Source organism: Pectinophora gossypiella, chromosome 21 (assembly GCF_024362695.1).
Source record: "Pectinophora gossypiella chromosome 21, ilPecGoss1.1, whole genome shotgun sequence".
NCBI lineage: Eukaryota > Metazoa > Arthropoda > Insecta > Lepidoptera > Gelechiidae > Pectinophora > Pectinophora gossypiella.
Window position 1 is genome coordinate 770,943 of NC_065424.1, and position 6,928 is coordinate 777,870.

Below are 6,928 nucleotides of genomic sequence, written 5' to 3' on the forward strand. Positions count from 1 at the left end.
TCTGCTTATGTGGACAATATTGCTTCAGATTATTGTTTATTTGAACCACACAGAACTTGGCAACCAATACTTTGAATTATTTCTGTCTGCTATAATCCGTCCCCAATTAGCATCACCAAATGCCTCTATACAATGTATAGTAACATCCAACTTGTACATATACAAGACAATAATCAAGTGTTCTTTCAACATATCTTAACATATTATAAAGTAACATAGATGGACAAAGTTGGTAAGGCAGATTGCAGATTGTTAAGGGGCTAGGAAGGAAATGAAACTTCAGATATGAATGTGTATGAGGCCTTCAAATGACCTCTTTTCTTTTCTTTCCTCTTCAATAAGCAGTCTTGGGGTCAATTTATTCAACTGCGACAAACTGCCATGCAGAGTAAGTGACTTATTATCCTTTGGGAATGTCAAATGTCTGTACCTTACAAAATTTTATGACTGTAAAAGGGTAGGTAACTTAGCCACTATTAGGTGGAGACTTGTAATTAGCCTTTAGTAAATGTCTGCTAATTATTTTAGGATATGCTTATGGCCGTAAGTTTTCCTCAAAATAAATAAATAATATCATATAGCTTGGTGATTTTCAACGGCCTTTCGCCTGTTGGGTGGTCCAGCGGTTATAATAATAAATTTTGTGCTGATCTAACGTTTTCGGCTGTTCGTTCGGCGAGTATGGGATGCCTTTTTAAAAATGATGTACACCATTTTTTTTCCAGGTCTGTTACCTGTGAAAGGCATCGGTCTATTTTGCTCCGTTACAATTCTTTGGACACTGTCCAAGAGCTGGAGTTTAGAAATCGGGACTCTTCTTTCACCCATAGCGAAGAATCATTTCACCAAAACCTCATTTTCGTTTAGTGACAAAATAGAGCTAGGTCCTATATTACACACTAAAGGGCTCTTGGGCCGTTTCTTTGAACCGTCTGTACAAAGATTATTCCTTGATATGCTTAATGTTCTTTGGCTTCAACTATAAATACCACAGTCGTGGAAATCAATGTGTTGTGCCAGTACTTAGAACAGATAACAAACAATGCAAATGCCTCTAGACCAATTTCGTTATCATCTTGTTTAGGATATTTTTTCAGAATTGTAACTTCTTTAATAGTTGTTGCTGTTAATTGTAGCGGTGTATGTATATTGTAATACTCCCACAGGCACTGTGGCACCAGTGGTAGTGAGAAGTTAGTTTCCCAGGGCGGGGTATTGGGCACCGAACTCAGAGAATAGAAAGGGAAAGTAGAAAATAATGTTGGGCGCCATGAAGAGGATCCCCTCCTATTGCAAAAAAAGACAAGGTGGTGGAAAATAATAAGGATTTCACTTTTAACAATTGTATATTAATTTAACATTTTAATATATATGAAAATAACAAGAAGCCAGTCCGTTATTATATATTAATTTAAACTAAGATGTAAATCTATTATTATTACACATAACCTAAGCTTAGTCATATTCACGGAGGGATATAGTATAAAGTGTCAGGACGGTAGGTCCTTGACAAAAGGCATAGAGTAATTACTCTACGCTGTACCTATAAGTAGAATATATAATTTGGAGAAAACTTTACACTACATGATAAGTTAAGTTAGCTCTGGAAGAGGGCATCCAGGTTGAATCTGCAAGTATACTGGACTGGTATACTTAATAAGAGCATACATACATTATACACATACATAATGACGTATTACCAAGGTCACGGGCTTGCCGGTTGCCGGTTTTTTTGAATCATTATAGAACTGTAACTATACCATATCTCTAGCTCGATTTTCAAGTTCCAAGTTCATTGTTCTACACAACAACATTATTTTTTTGTCAATAATATAATATGTAGAAAAATCATCTGACCAAGAGAAATCCTCCAAGTCTGCAATGTCTCTGACCCCACTACCACCTACATCCAAATTCGTGTCAACTTCCCCTCCATCCCTATTCCCCCCACCACCAAATTCCCATTCCCCATAGTGAAGGTATATTCACTTATTCCTAATCCTTCGAGGAGTCCTACCTCCTGACGTCCTTCTACGTAAAGTTCACCCATTTCAGCCGCCTGTATCTCGCCTAACTCCTCCGTATCAATTATCATACTCCGTAGCCGCCTCGCCATGGCAAGAAGTTGTGAATCCGTGGGCTCCCTTCCACTATCCACTTCATCGTCTTCTTCTTCCGCTCCACTATCTACTTCACCGAACTCGTCGTCGCTGCCGGAGTCGTGACCAGCCAGCATTTCTGCTATCTGCTGGTCACGCAAAGGCAGCGCACGACGAGAACGACGAGGTCCTGCCCGCGGGGTGGATGGTCTCGCACGCGGGGTGCTACCAGGTTAATTAATCTCTGGTGTCTAAGACATCCACACCCCCATCGTCTGATTGTATAGTTCTATAACTTTTGGAGCCGAAATTTTGACGTAGGTAGGCACCGGCGCCGTTGGCTCCTCCGCCACGAACCTCATGCTCGATCTCCTCAATACCTCTGCTATATGGCGGAGGGTATTGCATTTGCAAATGCATTTGTCTGCAGTCATAGCCTTCTGGCACATAAGTATAGCTACCCATCGTTGTGCCCTGTGTCGGCTGACCCAAAGACATCGTCGGACCAGCTACCAGATTTGGAGGAGAAACTACTGGATACTCCATGTAGACGTTCCTATTAAAATTCCTATTAAGTTCCTATTGATTAATAATCGGCATAGTGTTCAGATCCGCTGGGGAATCAGTTGTGTTTGAAACTTCTTCTTCATGCATCTCAGCCTTGTCTTTCTTCTTCATGCGATGGCATTTGCTGGGTGCTGAAAGCTGTACTGACGCGTTTAGGTTTCCGAACGATATTTGCAGTCTTCGCACCTTGAACGGTATATGGGGTCTATCCAGATCGTGTCATTAGGCGATTTGGGTTTTGATTTGGCATGCAGCTGTTTGGGTTGTTAACAAAAGTCCCATTCGGCATCAAAGGACCAAGACTGGGTCCGTTCGGCAATCCATTTACCACCCCAGTTTCATTTGGATTACAGAAACTGGTAGTAGGTTGGCTCACAAACGAAATATCCATGTAGGTTGGAGGATTGTAAGTGTTGACGGTGTCGATGCCGCTCGGAAAGTCGAACTTCTGTTGGTTGTAAGGTGACTTTCTTGAAGCCATTGGGTTTCGTTAGTCTCTTCAAACAGCGACGGCGGCGCGGGATATCTCCCGATACGTCCATGGAATCAGTTGAAGACATGACGACCAGGATGTCCAAGGGCGGTACGTACTATCGCAATAAAAACTCAGTTGCAATTAATGTTCATACCAGACGGGTTTCCGTTTTATGCATTATCTTTCCAATATCTTAATTAGGAAGCTTCTTCTTCAAGCATCTCAGCCTTGTCTTTGTTCTCCTTCATGCGATGGTACGTCCGTTCAACTTGAGTATCTCGGTAAGTTCGATGCGGAGAGTGCGGTCCAAGTACCGCGTCCTGACGTATTCCTGCTCAAGTTCCATCATTTGCTGGGTGCTGAAAGCTGTACGGACGCGTTTAGGTTTCCGAACGATATTTGCAGTCTTCGCACCTTCTACAGTATTTGGAGTCTATCCAGATCGTGTCATTAGGCGATTTGGGTTCTGATTTGGCATGCAGCTTTTTGGGTTGTTTATCGGCATCAAGGGACCAAGACTGGGTCCGTTCGGCAATCCATTTACCACCCCAGTTTCATTTGGATTACAGAAACTGGTAGTAGTTTGGTTCACAAACGAAATATCCATGTAGGTTTGAGGATTGTAAGGTTGACGGTGTCGATGTCGCTCGGAAAGTCGAACTTCTGTTGGTTGTAAGGTGACTCTCTTGAAGCCATTGGGTTTCGTTAGTCTCTTCAAACAGCGACGGCGGCGCGGGATATCTCCCGATACGTCCATGGAATCAGTTGAAGATATGACGACCAGGATGTCCAAGGGCGGTACGTACTATCGTAATGAAAGCTCAGTTGCAATTAATGTTCATACCAGACGGGTTTCCGTTTTATGCATCCTCTTTCCAATGTCTTAATTAGGAAGCTTCTTCTTCAAGCATCTCAGCCTTGTCTTTCTTCTCCTTCATGCGATGGTACGTTCGTTCAGCTTGAGTATCTCGGCAAGTTCGATGCGAAGAGTGCGGTCCAAGTACCGCGTCCTGACGTATTCTTACCTAAGTTCCATCATTTGCTGGGTGCTGAAAGCTGTACGGACGCGTTTAGGTTTCAATCCATTTACCACCCCAGTTTTATTTGGATTACAGAAACTGGTAGTAGGTTAGCTCACAAACGAAATATCCATGTAGGTTGGAGGATTGTAAGTGTTGACGGTGTCGATGCCGCTCGGAAAGTCGAACTTCTGTTGGTTGTAGACAGGTAACTCTCTTGAAGCCACTGGGTTTCGTTAGTCTCTTCAAACAGCGACGGCGGCGCGGGATATCTCTCGATACGTCCATGGAATCAGTTGAAGATATGACGACCAGGATGGCCAAGGGCGGTACGTACTATCGTAATGGAAGCTCAGTTGCAATTAATGTTCATACCAGACGGGTTTCCGTTTTATGCATCCTCTTTCCAATGTCTTAATTAGGAAGCTTCTTCAAGCATCTCAGCCTTGTCTTTCTTCTCCTTCATGCGATGGTACGTTCGTTCAGCTTGAGTATCTCGGCAAGTTCGATGCGGAGAGTGCGGTCCAAGTACCGCGTCCTGACGTATTCTTGCTCAAGTTCCATCATTTGCTGGGTGCTGAAAGCTGTACGGACGCGTTTAGGTTTCCGAACGATATTTGCAGTCTTTGCACCTTGAACGGTATTTGGGGTCTATCCAGATCGTGTCATTAGGCGATTTGGGTTCTGATTTGGCATCCAGTTGTTTAGGTTGTTTACAAAAGTCCCATTCGGCATCAAGAGACCAAGACTGGGTCCGTTCCGCAATCCATTTACCACCCCAGTTCCATTTGGATTACAGAAACTGGTAGTAGGTTGGCTCACAAACAAATCCATGTTGGTTGGAGGATTGTAAGTGTTGACGGTGTGGATGCCGCTCGGAAAGTTGAACTTCTATTGGTTGTAGACAGGTAGGCCGGCAGTGTAGACGGGGCTCGGTTCGCTGACAGTTACAGGAACCAGCTTCGGTAATGGTAGTTCTGACCACTGAATTTGCTGTAACTGAAACAAAAAAATATTGTAATGGTTTTTTTGAGGAAAGCTAGAGTACGGCAAGGTGTAAGACAGGGCTGTTCCTTATCTCCACTAATACTTAATATATTTATAGAGGGTGCCATGAAGGAAATAGCTAAAATCAGTAACGGAATAACAATAAATGAACAGAATATAATTAGTATCAGATTTGCAGACGATATGGCGGCACTGGTCAATAATAAAGACGACCTAGAAATCCTACTTAATACAATGAACACAGTTTTTGAAAAAATACGACCTTAAAATTAATATATGTAAAACCAAAATTCTAACCATTTCCAAAACTCCTAAAATAGACAGCCAAATAATTAAGTTAAATAATATCCCGATTGAAAATGTAAAGAACTTTAAGTATCTAGGCAGCGTAATAACGAATGACTCAAGATGTACCTTAGACTTTAAAACCAGAATAGCAATAGCAAAACATTTTTTCTATAACAAGGGGGTGCATAGTCAAGGCTAAGGTTGCCAAAGCAATCAGAAAAAGATGTGTCAAAACCTTCGTATGGAGTATAGCCCGCTATGGATGTGAGACTCGAGGCCTTTGAAATGTGGTTTTGGAGGAGGATGGAAAGAAGTAAGTTGGACAGAAATGGTTACAAATGAGGAAGTGCTGGTAAGAGTAAGGGAGAAAAGACAAATACTAAGAATTATTGAGGACAGAAGAGGCAAGATGATTGGACACCTAATAAGACACGATGAATTTATTAAAAACATCATGGAAGGAAAGAGAGGAAGGGGAAGACCAAGAATTACATGTAACAGAATAAAGAAAAGGTTAACGTCGGGTCTTATAGGAAACACTAGAATGGAAAATTCTACACCGACAAGAGCGTGGCTTTTAAATTGGTGATGATGTTTACGGTATTTGTTGTTTTATCTGGGTTGGGAGAATCCATATTATACTATTGAGTCGGCCGTTACTCGGCTTAACTAAGTAAGTCTATAATCGTTACATGAGCCATTTCAAGGGTCTTTGGCCCTGTTCTTTGACACTAAAGAAGATATGAGATAAGTTAATATTTCAAAATGCTTACCGTCACATTATCAGGCAGAGTAGCGGCCCTCTCTTGAAGCTATTGGGTTTCGTTAGTCTCTTCAAACAGCGACGGCGGCGCGGAATATCTCCCGATTCGTCCATGGAGTCAGTTGAAGACATGACGACCAGGATGTCCAAGGGCGGTACGTACTATCGCAATGAAAGCTCAGTTGCAATTGATGTTCATACCAGACGGGTTTCCGTTTTATATATCCCCTTTCCAATGTCTTAATTAGGTGACTGGTCTAAAGCCTTAATTGGGGTGATTAGCGAGTTGGTTGAAAGTGAAAATATTTCTTTATGATTGTTATCGGAAACGTGACAAAGCAGTCGGTAAACACTTTGAATATTGTTTGTTACTGTTCTTTTGTGTAGGTATAAGAATACTACTTTTTAAGGATGGCAGGATGGATGAAATGTAGCCCTAGGTATAATATAATTGAGTAGCATTATTGAGATTATTCTTTTCGATGCACTAATATTAAAAGGTTTCCTTTGATGTTGTAGTACTATAATATATTCATTTTATTCATCATCATCAGCCCATTAACGTCCCCACTGCTGGGGCACGGGCCTTAAACCATTACACGCGCAGCGGTAAACGCGCTCGGTCTCCGATTGTTGAAGTTAAGCAACTTCCGCAAAGGCCGGTCATAGGATGGGTGAACACAAAAAAAAAAGTTTCCATCTCGAGCTC

At 42.0% G+C, this 6,928-nt stretch overlaps 1 long non-coding RNA gene across 1 annotated transcript; it reads right to left on the reverse strand.

Moving 5' to 3' along the window:
• Positions 1-5,034: 5,034 nt before the first annotated feature.
• On the reverse strand, positions 5,035-6,347 carry LOC126376785 (uncharacterized). The gene is made up of 2 exons (XR_007567766.1): positions 6,230-6,347; positions 5,035-5,159 (listed from the first exon to the last, which is right to left on the reverse strand). It is a non-coding gene; the product is annotated as an uncharacterized LOC126376785 (long non-coding RNA).
• Positions 6,348-6,928: the final 581 nt, after the last annotated feature.